The sequence below is a fragment of the Myotis brandtii genome, unplaced genomic scaffold (assembly GCF_000412655.1).
Source record: "Myotis brandtii unplaced genomic scaffold, ASM41265v1 scaffold13, whole genome shotgun sequence".
NCBI classification, from domain to species: domain Eukaryota; kingdom Metazoa; phylum Chordata; class Mammalia; order Chiroptera; family Vespertilionidae; genus Myotis; species Myotis brandtii.
Window position 1 is genome coordinate 994445 of NW_005354595.1, and position 16237 is coordinate 1010681.

Genomic DNA, 16237 nt, shown 5'->3' on the forward strand with positions numbered 1-16237 from the left:
TTTGAAAATGTTTTTATTGATTTTAGAGAGGAAGGGAGAAACACCTATGTGAGAGAACGGTCTGTCAGATGCCTCCTGCACGCCCCCTACTGGGGATTGAGTCCACAACCCTGTGCTCTGGCTGGGAATTGAACCAGGAATGCTCAACCAACGGAGCCACACCAGCCAGAGTAAATATTCTACCCTTTTGTTTTTATTTTTTGTTAATTCTCACCTGAGTATATATTTTCCATTGATTTTTACTTAGAGTGGAAGGGAGGGAGGGAGGGAGGGAGGGAGGAAGAGAGAGAGAGAGAGAGAGAGAGAGAGAGAGAGAGAGAGAGACATCTATTTATGTATTTGTTTATTTCTGAAAGAGAAGTGAGAAAGTCTCCTATGATTGCATATTTAATAGTTTCTCTCTTTAGTTCTATTAGATTTTGATTTATATATTTCAAAGCTACTCAGTTAAGTTTATAAAAATTGATGACTATTGTGTTTTCAGTATTGATACCAAGTATATACTTACAAGTAAGAATTAATTCTGTTATGACAGATCGATCTGATTACCTGCTCCCCTCCCCCATTTTGTAAAATGGAATGTTGAATGTAACAGTAAAATGTGACTGACCTCATCAAAATATATTTCCAAAGCAGTATAGGGAGGGCATCTTTACTTTGAACCCTTTGAAAACACCAACATGGGAAAAGGAGTATACATAATCTGCTAACTAGTCAATTCTGGGAGAATTATATACAATCAACATATACATATACAGTGGGGCTCTGGTATTAATTTATAACTGGTTTGTAACTATGAGAGTTCTCCTTATTCTGCCAGGCCTAGATTTCTCAAGTAATTTCAGTTCTGTTGATGTCCCATAGAATAGTCATTATGCAATTAATTTGCATCACATTTCAAAGATCTTGAGATCAAGTACCAGCCAAAACACTGTTCACTCCCCAAGTGAAGAGAATGCTGAGGACAGTAGGATTCAGACAAATGGGGGATAAGACCTGTACATACATTCTTGGTGAAACAAGGAGAGAATGAAGATAGAGTAGAAATGCCTGAGGGATGCTCCATCTTGGGACATCAGTTGGGCCCCGCAAAGGGGAAGTCTTCTGAGCATGACATTCTAGGGTTGTTAGCCAAATACCTTTGACTCAGCTAAGTGCCTTCTTGCTGGATTCCATAGCATTACTTTTTTTTTTTTTTTTAATGATCAAAAACTGTTGTAAACCCTCAGAGAGCAGAGACTTCTGAAAAGAGCTGTGTTTATTTAGACAGAGAAAACCAATTTTCAACTTCAGGGGCATTGGTGGAAAACAGCACCAATAATGGCTTAGAAGTGTGAAGAGGACAGGTGGCCAGTGGTCACCGATGCTAGCAGGTGGGCAAGAAGGACTGTGGTAATATGAGTTCTCTTAGGAGGAAACGAACAAAACTGGGTATTGGCTCAGAGCAAAGTGCCTTATTATCCTTACCCAAGTTTTTGGTATTCCTTCTAGCTGGTTTGCTCTGTGGGCAGTAAAAGTCTATTTGTGCTTCTATTATTCCTCCTCTTTCTCCACACTTTCCCCCCTTCGTACCTCTCTTTCTTTCAAGTGGCTTATTTCTATTTCTGTTCTCTTTCCACATTTCCTTCCACTTGAATCTGATTTCTTGATGTCCTATTATTAGTTGAAAGTGATATATGTATATTGTTAAAGTAAAAAGGTTCACCAATAAAAACAAGTTCCTTGATAGTTTTAAAGGAGCGGTTCTCAACCTGTGGGTCGCGACCCCTTTGGGGGTCGAACGACCCTTTCACAGGGGTCGCCTAAGACCATCGGAAAACACATATATAATTACATATTGTTTTTGTGATTAATCACTATGCTTTAATTATGTTCAATTTGGAACAATGAAAATACATCCTGCATATCAGATATTTACATTACGATTCATTACAGTAGCAACATTACAGTTATGAAGTAGCAACGAAAATAATTTTATGGTTGGGAGTCACCACAACATGAGGAACTGTATTAAAGGGTCGCGGCATTAGGAAGGTTGAGAACCACTGTTTTAAAGGATACATTCATTAATGTTTTCTCATTTCCTTTTTCAACTTGATTTATTTAGGCTCTTGGGCTCATGCTAATTTTTATAGTAGCACCAGGGGGCACTGTTGAGTTATAAACATCCCAATAGTGTGGGCCTGGTTTATATTAGTGCTGAACTTGCAACTCCTTTCACTTAAGTCAGTATTTCACCTTCCGTGCTAACAGTAGGATATGAAAAATACTTGTGGATTTGCTTCCAGCGCAGAAAAAAATAATGTTACTTAAAACAGTGTCTGTTGAAAGCTGGGGGGGGTGGGAGGGGGATGCGTATTTGTAAAGGAGTACTGATTTTTTCCTTTGGGTTTTTTTGGGTTATAAATTCACATTAGTGATACAGCCAATATACAAACCACAGTTGTAGCAACCAGAGAAAGAAACAGGATATGGCCCCCTTGGTAAGATGCTCATAATATTCCCAAGGAGGCAGGAGAAAACTTCATTCATTTGCAGTTTATTCAGAACGTTCTTTTCTTTTGCTTGTCATTTTGGAATGGATTTAACTGTTGCTAAAAAGTTACAGGAACAACAGCCTCATAACTAGAAATCATCTGTTTCTTCACAAAACAAGTTTGCCCCAGATCAGCCATTGTGACCTGCCCAGCGCTCGGACCCGAGTCTTGCTGGAACAGCCTCTCTTTGGGGCCCCAGAAAGAATTCATGTGCTAAGTCCTTCCTTCTAGGCCTGCTGTAATGCCGAGTCCTTTTTCCCTTTAAACCAGATACTGAAAAGTAAACCTAAAAACCCAACTCCATGCAACAGAGAATGCAATGTGCAGATTTGGGATAAAATAAGCCACAAATATTTGACCAGTACCATGATATTCCATTACACAATTTAAAACATTTTTGTTCGGTTGATTTGGGTTTTCTCATTGGTAAAGCTAGGATAGCTGTGTGAGCATTTAAACCGTTTTCAATATTGTTCAAGCCGAACCTCAAAAGATTCTTTTAAAATGTTTTTATTTTAGTTTTTTCATCACCATTTGTCTCTTCTCTGCCCTCTTCCACCTTCACCCCCTCCGTCCACCTGCGATCACCAACAAAAGAGTCTTAAATTTGTTTGATTTTTTTGTGTTAATAGACTCAGATCTAAGTCTGTTTTTTCACCATCTATACTTAATACAGTTACAAGTCAGTTACACTTAACTACAGTTAAACTATCACTTTATAAATAGTTTAGGAATGATATGCCATCATTAATTTCCATTAAAAGCATTTATTAAAACACACACATGTGTTTCTGTAGTTACTATGCACAACTAGTTATTTGTGATTCTTGTTCACCGGATGTCCACCCTCCACGGAGGAACCGGGTATACCTGGGTTTGCATCTCAGCTCAGCAGGCTGCTAGGCCTTAGGCCCTCTTGGGCAACTTATTTGATTCTCCGAGTCTCAGATTGATGAAGATAATAATACTTTCACCAGAATGACTTTGTAAGGATTAAGGGATACACTAATGTAAAGTTGTTAAGTGGGCAAAGTATTCAGTAGACTCTAGTGTGCTTCCCTTGGTATCTATCCACTTAAGTCCAGAAATGATGTAATGGAGACGGCAAAAGTCCAAGCTGTGTGGCATTGTTGTGTGTTCCCACATCACCCAGGAAAAGTCTCACCAAGACCAAGAAAATGCTGCAAAGGGGGATGCAGATTTCTTGCAGAATGTGTCAAAGGAAAAGCATATCTACTGCCCAAAGCCTAGAATAGATGTGAGTGATTTATGTTATCTGCTGCACTCCAGAGTATTTTATTCAGTCTTGAGAATGATTTTGCATCAAAGAAATGAATCTAATAATCAACAGAAATCGAGTCTATTTCCTCAGTGTCTCATGTTCTTGTTTAGAATGTTTTAAGACATTATATTAAAAAAGGATAAAAGTCCAATCAGTGCAAATGAATATAAATGGATAGAAATGAAATAGTCTCCCTTATGATCCACTATCCATTGCACTTCCTGAAGGCAGTCTCTGCTACATTTTTGAGTATCTTTTTATTGAGAGTAGATAGATAGATGGATGGATGGATATGTGTCTAGATACAGATGTAGATATGTTTTGCACACATGTGGGATGTGTTTTTAGGATTACAAAAAGGATTGATGAATCAAATCCTTTTTATTCTGCCAAATTGCCCTCCATAGTGTGTGTGTGTATCTGTGTGTGTGTGTATACTAGAAGCCCAATGCATGAAATTCATGCAAGAGTAGGCCTTCCTTCCCCTGGCTGCCGGCACCGGCTTCCCTCTGGCACCTGGGACCTGGGCTTCCCTCACAGCCCCAGCTTTGATCCCCGCAGGCCAGGCTGAGGGACTCCACCAGTGCACGAATCCATGCACCGGGCCTCTAGTATATAATATTATCTCTAAATCATTATATATATTCTTCAGCAGCACCATTAATTGCTTTTTATCATGACTTAATAGGTAAAAATACTTCAGTGTAATTTCAATGAGTACTTTTATTCTGAGTGATATTAGTCACTTTTTTGGAACCATTTAATTTTTTTCTGTGAAATATCTTTTCATATTTTTTACCCATTTTTAATTGGACTCAGTTTTTTTTATTAAGATATTTAAACATTAGGAAAATAAGAACTTTGTAATCTGAGCTGTGAATTTTCTTTTAGTTTTCTATTTATCTTTTGGCTTTTCTTATGTGAGTTTTAATTTGTAGGCATTTTTCTTTTTTTTGAACCAAATCACTCCAAGATTGTAAAAGCATAGAATTTGCTATATGTTGAATTTCTATGTACATTTGATGTGTTTAGTGTTTATACCCTTACACTTCAAAGGAATTTTTCTTTTTCCTCTAAAGAAATATAATAGCCCTAACCGGTTTGGCTCAGTGGATAGAGCGTCGGCCTGCGGACTGAAAGGTCCCAGGTTCGATTCCGGTCAAGGGCATGTACCTTGGTTGCGGGCACATCCCTAGTAGGGGGTGTGCAGGAGGCAGCTGATCGATGTTTCTAACTCTCTATCTCTCTCCCTTCCTCTCTGTAAAAAAATCAATAAGATATATTTAAAAAAAAAAAGAGTGGGTTCCATGAAGTTGGGCAGTAGACTCATTCACATGAGAGAGAATCGCAGGTGCAGGGAATCCTAACTCATTTGATACCCTCAGAGACCTTGCTTGGTGAACAGAGATGAATGATTTTAATTAACACATTAATTGTATGACTATAAATGGATACTTCTGAATAGCCTGAAACTAGTCCCTTTCTTAATTGGTTCTTTTAAGATTTTATTTTTTAAAGGTTTTTTAGAATATATTTTTAATTGGCTTCAGAGAGGAAGGGAGAGGGAGAGAGAGATAGAAACATCAATGATGAGAGAGAATCACTGATTAGCTGCCTCCTGCATGCCCCCTACTGGGGATCAAGCCCACAACCCTGGGCATGTGTCCTGACAGGAAATCGAGCCATGACCTCCTGGCTCATAGGTCGATGCTCAATCACTGAGCCACAGGGGCTGGGCTAAGACAACTTTAGTTTAGAGGGAACTTCTGTGAGGTACTCTGGCAACTGGCTTTAGGAATATCTGTTTGCAATGCCAATTACTTTTTAGCATTACTGGGCATGTCTGTCATATATGACAGGCCTATTTTGCCCTGTCCAATGGCACAAAGTTACACTTTTAATATAAGGTTAGAGAAATGTTTATTAAATATTTTGTTTATATGGTTGATATATATGTGGGTGTATATATGTGTTTTTTTCCCCCATAAAGGACAATGATGAACCTCAGCATAATATTTCTAAAATATTTCTCATAAACCAGTAGAGCCCAATATGGGTGAGGGCTCTATATTTCTTGCCAAACTTCAGACCAGTATGCAGTTGTAAATATTTAAACAATGTCAATGACAGAAATTTTGTTTATAAAAAGTTATTGTAGAAAGGTGCTTGAAAACCATTTATATAACTGTAAAAAATGTCTCAGTGATTAAAAATGGCTCAAGGAAGTCCCGGGGCTGCTTCTCTTAACTGGTTTCTTTTCAGCCCCTCTCAGAAGTCTCTGGCTGGTATTACTAATGGCTACCTATGGCTTTGCTCAACAGTTGTAACTTAAGACTGTCAGGGCTGGTTTCTTTGAGTGAAGGCTGCTGGATTGCTCTTTTCCCAACAAATATAGAATCTTTTTTTTTTCATGTTGGGCAGACAAAGATTCCCTTTGAAACATGTAGTCTGAGGGCCAAACACTGGACCCATTGTCTCTGAAACAATAAGCGCCACATTCAGTCTTTGGAAATGGTGAGTGATTTGCTTGTCTTCTAGAACCAAAGACATTTTGCACATCTAGACGAGCGATGCACAGCTGAGTTGTGAATAATGCTAATAGTGTATGTATGAGTGTGACTGACCACTGTGACATGTACAGTGTTGTACCCTGGTGTGTGCCACGAAGGGATCAGCTCTGGGCGACTCATATGAATTATTTACTGTGGATACCGTTAGAACCCAATCACTTTAAGTGAATGTGGAGAGGATTCCTGTGCATGTTTTGTTTTGCATGTAGAGGATTAGACTACTATTTGTCATACACATTCTGGACGTATTATGGAATTCAAAATTAGGCATTGCCTTGTGTTAGGTTCTTCAGAAGCCAACCCTGAGTAAAGGGTTTATGTGCAAATAATTTATTAGGGAATTGCTCCCAGGAGAAACAGGTGAGGGAGTAGGGGAAATAGATCCGTGAAATCCAAGCTAGAGTTTCTTCGGTTGTTTTTGTTTGTGAAAGAAAAGTTGACTAATTTTGGGATTTTTGGTTTACTATGTCCCCCCTCCCCCCTCAAAATCTTACAGACACACCTCCATTTTCTTCTGGAATTTATACATGTGGTGAAGACGGAGGCAAGCTTGAAGTTTTTCCTTTCTAGGTAAACTTCTCTCATTTTTTACATTTTGTAGTATTTTTAAAATTTTATATTTTGTAGTATTTTTCTTTATCCACATAATTAAAATGATTTCTCCCTTTGTGTCTAGGAATGGTTTTTATTTCAGTAATTTTTCCTGGAACATGATGAACCCTGATTTTTGTAGGCTAAAGACTCATTTTATTAATCCAGAAGAATTTCTTCCTCCCTTCCTTTTTGTTTGTTTGTTTTTGGGTCCTAGAACTTCCGATTTCTTTCTTCAAAACATTATAATTCTTAGGATGGATATCTATTTCCTGTTCTTAAAATGAATTATTTTTTTTAGCCTAGCTACCATGGCTCAGTGGTTGAGCATCAACCTATGAACCAGGAGGTCACGGTTCGATTCCCAGTCAGGGCATATGCCTGGGTTGCTGGCTAGATCCCCATTGTAGGGCATGCAGGAGGCAGCCGATCAATGATCCTCTCTCATCATTGATGTTTCTACCCTTTTCTACCTCTCCCTTCCTCTCTTATATCAATAAAATATATATATAAAAAAATAGTTGGCTCCCTTCTTAATTGCAATATTTTTTTATTCATTCTATGCTGATTTATTTGTTAATTTAATTTTAATATATTGATCTTTCTAAGCATGGCATAGTCTATAGATCAGGAAAGAATATATAAACTTTTTATATATTTATAAATATATAAATACTATATATATATAGTATTTAAAGAATTCAGATTCCTTTAGCACATGTGTTTTTGAAATGTGGTCTACAGATTCCTAGATTTTGGGGAAGGTCCTCTGGGCAGCCTCAGGGGTCAGCATTGAGCTTAAGCCCTTCTATTGGGGTTCTCTCACCCATGCTCCACCTTTCCTGACTTATACACCAAGTTTCTGCATTGGAATTCATTTGAAGGAAGACCCTAGCTGTTTAAGACATTTCTGAAAACTACCTTTTTGATGTATGAGTAATCTCCTAGGTTAAGTTAGTCGCTTTAGGAAGCTTCACCATTTCAGGATATTAGGATACTCAAGAGTATGAAAGCTGAAGAAATTAGGTCCTAAGAGGAAAAAATGGATTGATAACTTCCTAAAAGGACTTATGGGAAGGGCAAATGACCTAATAAGAGGAAATGGATGTAAATTACTTTAACAAAAATTAGCCAGCTACCCTGAAGAAATGCTTTACTAAAATGAAATATGTTGCCGAAACCGGTTTGGCTCAGTGGATAGAGCGTCGGCCTGCGGACTGAAAGGTCCCAGGTTCGATTCCGGTCAAGGGCATGTAGCTGGGTTGCGGGCACATCCCCAGTAGGAGATGTGCGGGAGGCAGCTGATCCATGTTTCTCTCTCATCGATGTTTCTAACTCTCTATCTCTCTCCCTTCCTCTCTGTAAAAAATCAATAAAAAATATATTAAAAAAAAAGAAATATGGCTTGCATATAAACTCTGAGATCCTGAATGGGTCAGTTTAGGGGGCTGATAAAATGTCAGTTCCTTTTTTTAAAAAATACATTTTTATTGATTTCAGAGAGGAAGGGAGAGGGAGAGAGAGAGACTGAAACATCAATTATGAGAGAGAATCATTGATTGGCTGCCTTCTGCATGTACCCTACTGGAGATCGAGCTAGAAACCTGGGCATGTACCCTTGACCAGAATTGAACCTGGGACCCTTCAGTCTGCAGGCCAAGGCTCTATCCACTGAACCAAACTGGATAGGGCATCAGTTTCTTTCTTTTTTTTTTGGTGACAGTGTCTAAACTACAACGGCTTTCTACTGAATGCACAAGGATGCTGATAATTTATAAAGACAGGGCACTTATTGGCTGTGAGGAGTGCCAATGATTTGAGAATGTCCATGGTAGGGACATCAGCAGACATCACAAGGGATTGATGTCTCAAGATGGAAGGCTAAAAACTTAAGAAACATCTAGACCAGCTGTGGGCAAACTACGGCCCGCGGGCCGGATCCGGCTCGTTTGAAATGAATAAAACTAAAAAAAAAAAAGACCGTACCCTTTTATGTAATGATGTTTACTTTGAATTTACATTAGTTCACACAAACACTCCATCCATGCTTTTGTTCCGGCCCTCCGGTCCAGTTTAAGAACCCATTGTGGCCCTCGGGTCAAAAAGTTTGCCCACCCCTGATCTAGACACTAAGAAAGTAAGTTTTCATATTAGAGTACTTATTATGTAATGGCAATTGAGTAAAGTGAAAATACAAGATTCAAACTTGAGGAAGGGCCTGGAATGAACATTAGTATAAAGTTTGGAAACAAGGTTGAAGATGTAGACGGGAGTGTAGTTCTGGAAGCTTGATCATTTCCTGTTTGGCTTTTATAATTAGCTTCTGCTGGGATCAGTTTTATATGTGGGAGTAAAAAGTTCATATTGCTTCTCCTTCCCCTTCTGTTTTATTCTAACTTCCCATATTTTATCTGGTAGGAATAATCACATGGTTTTGTTTAAAAGCCTTCTCTTTCTATGCAAAGGACTGATTTTTTAAATAAAAGGAATAAATAATTTATCACAAGACTTATTTTTAAAAATTTATCTTTATTGTTGAAAGTACTACAGATGTCCCCTTTTCCCTCCCTCATTGGCCCCTCTACTCTGCTCCTGTCCCCTCCGCAGGCCTTTCCCTCAATATTGTCTCTCCATAACATAAGACTTTTAGACTATATACTATATACTAGAAGCCCAATGCACAAAAATTCGTGTAAGAGCAGGCCTTCCTCCCCTCTACCCGGCTGCTGGCACCGGCTTCCCTCCGGCACCCAGGACCCGGGCTGGCTTCCCTCCGGCCCCAGCTTCGTCAGGAAGGACGTTTGGAATGACATCAGGAAGACGTCCAGTCTAATGAGCATATTAACCTTTTATTATTATAGATATATGTCAACATAAGATACATCCAAACCTATAGACAATTTTTATGAGTTTATTTGAGCCAAACTGATGACAATTGCTGGGAAGCAAAATCTCAACAGATGAGAATATGCCCCAGAAAATGCAGCTTATTATATACATTACAATCAAAGGAGATGTAAAGGGGAGGGGTTACATGAAATTCATTGGTGGTAGATTAGTCCCATCTTCCCCATTTTAAAATGGGGCAAGTAATACTTTACCTACTTCATAGGGCTTTATGAAGATCAAATTCAATGCTGCATGTAGTGAAAGTACTTTAAGATTGGAAACCACGTTGATGCTGCTATGATTTCTAGAATGAGAACATGATAGTTGCAGAAGGTCTTAGAGTTATCTAGTCCAATCCTTCGCTTTAACAATGAGGAAATTAAACCCCCAAAATGTCACTCAAGGCCATAAGGACAGGTGGAAGCCCAATTGGGTTAGAGTCAGGGTTCCCAATAGTAGAGGCTAGAGTTAGAATGCGTTTTTCAGTGGTTCAAAAATGAGTCAACCACAACTTGATCCGTTGGCTGTCAGTGTTGGAAGCAATGCTAGCAGATCAAGGATGTAAGGGAGGGACAGAGTCAGAGACGTTACTGATGGTGGACGACGGGGAAAACAATGTCAAACAGGGTGTAGGACAGAGTGATGAGTTGTCACAAGAGGGTGGCTGTGGACTTGAAGGGAGTTAGTACCAGTTTTTATTTTACCTATCCTAAAATGCTCCATTAAGATATGCAGGGTTATTTTTTAGTGTCTATTTTTTTAATGATTAATGATAGATTATTCACGCAAATGGAATGGCATAACTCCCAACCTTAATTATCGCTATACAGCTGTGGATATATGTCAGAAGTTCATTTACTGGAATGAGAAAATTTCCCTTCCCCGTGAGAATGAGCGTCTTGAGAATCTTTTCGCCCTTGGAGTTTTATTTGGATGGATCCAGTGATTAAGCAATGGTTATTTGGCTCAGGATGTCCAGATTCTCACACTCTGCTTCCATGTGTTGTTTCTCTTTTAGTCTTGGGTTCTCTGTCACTGGGGGGAATAAACCTCAGATGAGGCAGATGGTCAGATGTGCTTTCCGTGTAACGAGCAATGTCGTGAGAGGCCTGATGACCAGATAGTTGCTAGGTAAGGAGCTGGCAGTCTCGACAGAAGTGTTGGGAATAAAGTTAGCTGGTTTACTCCTCTGTCTTTTACTTGGTGTTTGTTTTTGTAATTTAAATGTCACATGGTGTATATTCCAAAAGTTTATTCTATTATCGTGTCACCATTTTTCTTAAGCAGTTTCTTCAAGGGAAGTTTCATTACCTCTTTCTTTGGAACGATGCTGTCCACATGTTTTTGTTGGCAACACAAGGAACGGTTTCCAGTCCCCAAGCAAAGCTGTGCAGGCTGACTTTCATTAATATGTCACTAAACATTTCTAACTATTGTGTATTATTTACTTAGAGAATAAAAATTCAAGGTCCCTTGGTAGTCGCTTTCTGAACTTTCCAGAATTTACATGTGTTCTGAGGGCCCTGCTTAGAGATACTAATGCTTTTTTTTCCTGTTATGGAGAGAACAGTGTTCAATGTGAGAGACCAATTCTCGGTGAGCTCCATGTTTAACAGGTGAGAGTAATAAGTTCATTCAGGTTCTTGCCTGAATGAATATAAGTAGATGGCTATGGTTACCGGGTGTAACTTTATTGATTTTTTTTTTAAGAGAGAGAGAGGAATGGAGAGGGATAGAGAGATAGAAACATCGATGAGAGAGAAACATTGATCCATTGATTGGCTGCCTCCTGCACATCCCCCACTGGGGATTGAACCGAAAACCAGGCATGTGGCCTGATGGGGAAATCAAACCAGTGACCTCTTGGTTCCTGGGTTGATGCTCAACTGCTGAGCCACATCAGCCGGGCAAAGTGTGTAAGTTTAATATACATTCATGGTTTAGACTCTCTTCTTGTACAAGTTTGAAATTCTCATGTTTCGAAGAATATTTTGTCTCATCACATCTCAATCTCTTGGCCCTATGCTCAGGATGGACTGAAGCACAGGATGAATTTATCTGCTCATGGCTGGATTCACAGCCCAGCACAATTTAATTAGAAACAAAACAGACTCTGAAAGGGACCTTGTAAATGATAACATGGTTGGATTTTTCCTGGAAAATTGCCCCTCACGAACGAGTTCTGTAGAAAAAGGGACAGATTTTGGAATGATGTGTTCTGCTCTCAGGCAAGAGGGGCTTGGGGAAGAGAGGGGGGAGGTGTAGGGGTAGAGGTGGAGAAGTGAGAGCAGGGAGAGGGAGAAAGGGAGAAAGAATATAAATCTTAGACAGCAGGTGCTAAGATCGGAAATCTCCTTGGATTCAGTCATCCTGGTACTGGCTGTGTCTCGGGGAAAGTGACTGCTTGTAGGTATGGATAGGGCCAGAATAACTAAGAAGCAGAGTTGAATTTGGGCTATTGGTTGAAGCATGTGCGTCCAGGAGGCAGGGACCAAAACAGTATAGCATGTGGCTGTTTCCCTTTTTATATTTTTGCTCCTGGAGTTTTATTTTAATGAAGTCAGTGATTGAGCAACTGATGATTGGTTCATGATGTCTAGATTCTCACAGTCTCCCTACATGTGTTGCTTATCTTTAAGTCTTGGATCCTCTACTAGTTGGTTGAATAAACTTCAGATGAGTCCTTTTCCCACTGGTGGAAAGCCTGAGCTGAGGGGACTATGTCTGGTAGTGGGCACAGCCATCACAGAACAGGTGGGCTGAAAGATTTTGGTGTGCCATTTTGCCATAAATCTGTCAGGCTCATGCCTAAGTGATGGGACCATCTGGGCTTCAACAGGGACACCATGTGACACTGTTAACCCCAGTAGTGGTAGGGAATCTAGTAGACAAAATCTTCTCTCTAAAAGGGGCTTACAGAAAGGGACACAGCCTTGAACTGAGTAGTTGATTCCCAGGGTTGGCAGACTTATCTTGGACATGTGTTAGTATGTGGAGAGAGACAAAGGATTCAAAAATATGATTCTGTTTTCTGTCCTAAGCTGCTAACGTGGGAAATATCCATTCCACAATATTGATTCTGTGGGATTTTCCTTAAAATCAAGAAACCAACTTCCAGGGGTAGAAATTGCTTATGATTTTTATTATTAAATTTGACTTAGAATATATAAAAGTAACAAAATGGTAAAATATCAAGGTTCAGATAATGGCGGCTATGCTATTGTGCAAAGACTTGTGAATCCTGGAAGACTTAGGCAGATCCTCTCTCTCCACCTGAGGAAAAGAGCTCATCCAACAATCTCTGGTCAGTGTTCTTTATTTGTGAAGGGAATTTCTACTTGTTTTGAATGAAGCAAATACACCTAGAACATACTTTGGTAGGTAGAAACACAATGTATAATTCCAGGTCTTTATACCTACTTAGTATTTGTCTAATTAGAGTCACATTTAAAATCATACTGATAAAGGTTTGAATTGTTGCCCTACCTGGTTTGGCTAAGTAGTTAGAGTGTTGACCCGAGGACTGAAGGGTTGAAGCTTGAATTCTCATCAAGGGCATGGGCCTTGGTTGCAGGCTCGATCCCTGGCCCTGGTGTGTGTGTGTGTGTGGGTGTGTGTGTGTGTGTGGGGGGAGTTGTGGTGGTGGTGTGGGAGGCAACCAGTTGATGCTTCTCTCTCTGTGTCCCCCTTCCTTCCACTCTCTCTAAAAATCAATGGGAAAATATCCTCAGGTGAGGATTAACAGCAACAACAAAAACAATTTGTTTTTCAGTGTGACTTTTAGCCTCAATTTCCTTATCTCTAAAATCTACTTTGTTATAAGGATAGGTCTCTTAAATAAAATTCCTGGTACCTAGTACTTGCTCATTTAATGATAACTATTATTAATATGTATATTTTTTGTTCATGAGTTGTACTATTATGTGTGTACATTCAGGTTCATAATTTTAAAAAGATTCTTACATATTTTGCCATCTTTTCCAGATATAGTATGCATTATATTAAAAGCATTGGCAATTGGTTATATCAGTAACAAAAACCTTTCTGTCCACTTAAAGAGTATAAGATTATAAAAACTATAACTTATGCATTGTTTATATAGGTATCATTTTACATTCACTTACAACCTGCATATGATTTCTAGTTAGGTACAGGGTCTAAATATTAAAATCAGAGTTATCTAAAACCTATGAAAAATTACTAGACTTTTAATTGGCAAAGGAAATGAAAAATAATTTAGAAAGAAAGATAATGAAGTTAAATAAATGTGGAAAAAATCTCCACTGGAAATGAAAGAAAAGGAAATAAGATACCAATTCCTATTTAATGAAATAGTAAAGGAAAGAAGGAAAACAGTCAACAAGAATTTAAAAGTTTTCAAGTGACAGAGAGAGTAATGAGAATTTTTTGTTTTTGGTGAGAGTAGATTTTTCAGGAAAAAAGTCAAATTGAACAGCTAATTTAATTATATATAAATCTATTAAAAATCAAAATTGTTTTTTCACTTTGACCCAATATGCAACTTCTGAGAATTAGAATTCTTTGAGTCAGGAAAAGGCTATTGACTAAATATGTCCCATACAATATTAGAGACAGCTTAAATGTTTAAATCTTAGGGACAGTTCATTAAATTTTGTGTTCAACAAATATTCTTAAGCCAGTAAAAAAATCATGAAGACTATGAGGCATATGAAAAACTGCTAATGGTAAACTTCTTTTTTAATCCTCACCCAACGGCATGCTGAGAGAGAGAGGAACATCAATGTGAGAGAGAGACATTGATCCATTGCCTTCTGTATGTGCCCCAATTAAGGATGAAACCCACAACCCAGATAGATGTTGCCACGTGACAAAGGGATGGGCTTTTAAATGAAAATCTTTTTTTGTTGTTGTTGTTTCTTGAGACCCTAACTGAAACAGAACAGGAAGAGAGAGGCCGAGTCAACACTCTGGACAGCAGGAGGGAGGAGGGAATGTTGGCAATGCAAGGCCTTGTACAGTTTGGCCTGATGCCGCCAACTTTCACATTTAAATTACTTTTATTCAGCGTTCTTAGTTCTTTTTCCAACCACCAGGTTGGGAGGGTCTTACATTTACAGGGTTCCGTAATTCCTATTTAATCAAGAGCAGTGCCCTTTTGTATGAAAACAATTTTTTTACATGTAACTGTCATTTACATTGAGCTATTTTAGGGAAAGAATTCTAGCCTTCACGTGTTTCTGCAGTTAGGGAGGGGACAGTTTCCACCACTAAACTGTGAGTCTTTAGATCCGTATTGAATTTATTCATCTTTGTACCTTACATCTGTCATGTGGAGGTTCTGTATAAATGAATCTCGAAATGAATAAAACCAGCACTTTCACCTGGTCGGACTGGCAACTCTCCTGTCTTATCTTTTTCCTCTTTCCACCTCAGTTGCTATCACATGTCCATTTGTGCGGCACAAGGCAAAATGGAGATATTTAAAAGACCGAGAGAGAGCAGAAAGCTGCTTAAGAATTGCTTTGAGTCCGCAGGAGGGAAGCATAACAGGAGGTGAGATAATGGATTTTAAACACTGCATAGTAAGTGTAATAAACTCCAAGCTGGGAGGACAGCAAGGGTGCTCCATGTGGGTTAATTGGTGCCCTGCCTACACTTGAGAGGAAAATAAAATCTCAACCACATCAAAGTCTCCTCCAGAAGGAAAACTGCTCATTAAAAATGCCATTTCCAGGAACCCTGGCAGCCAGACAATGAGAAGGCTGAAAAATCACCTCTAGTTGGCCTGGTGTTCCCTCCAACTTTAAACTGTTTGCTTTGAGAAGAACAAAGAAAGTATGTAGGTAATATATTTAAATTCAACTTCTTAGAAGGTGGAGTGATTAAGCTAGAGTCGGCTTCTATCAATTCAAGGTCTCCCAAAGCGTCAAAATTTATTACCAGGAATGTGTAAAAATTCCCTCTTGGATATGCCTCCGTTCCACGCTCATAAAATGCTTACAGCGTGGTGCATGGATGCATCCAAATCATACTACCCGGGATGGGGAAAATGCTGAGAAAAGCAGATTGGTTTCTCTATTGAATCTTTTTTTTTTTTTTCTGCAAAAAGCTTTATCGTGTCATTTGGTCCCATGCATGGGAGAGGGCTTCACGGTGGTTAAAGAATGGCTAGCAGTTTGGGGAGAGGCTCAGGTAACAGCCAGGCACCAGAGGGTGCAGAGGGGCCCCTCAAAGGCCTCGGGCTCCAGAGGCTCCTCATCGTGCTGGAGGGGGAGCCTTGGAAGAGATACTGGCCCAGCCCAGCCTGGGGGCCGGCAGCCTGCGGAGGTGCCAGGTGTCGCCCATCTTCTTGATGACTTTCACCTCCTCACCCGGAAGTGGTTCTC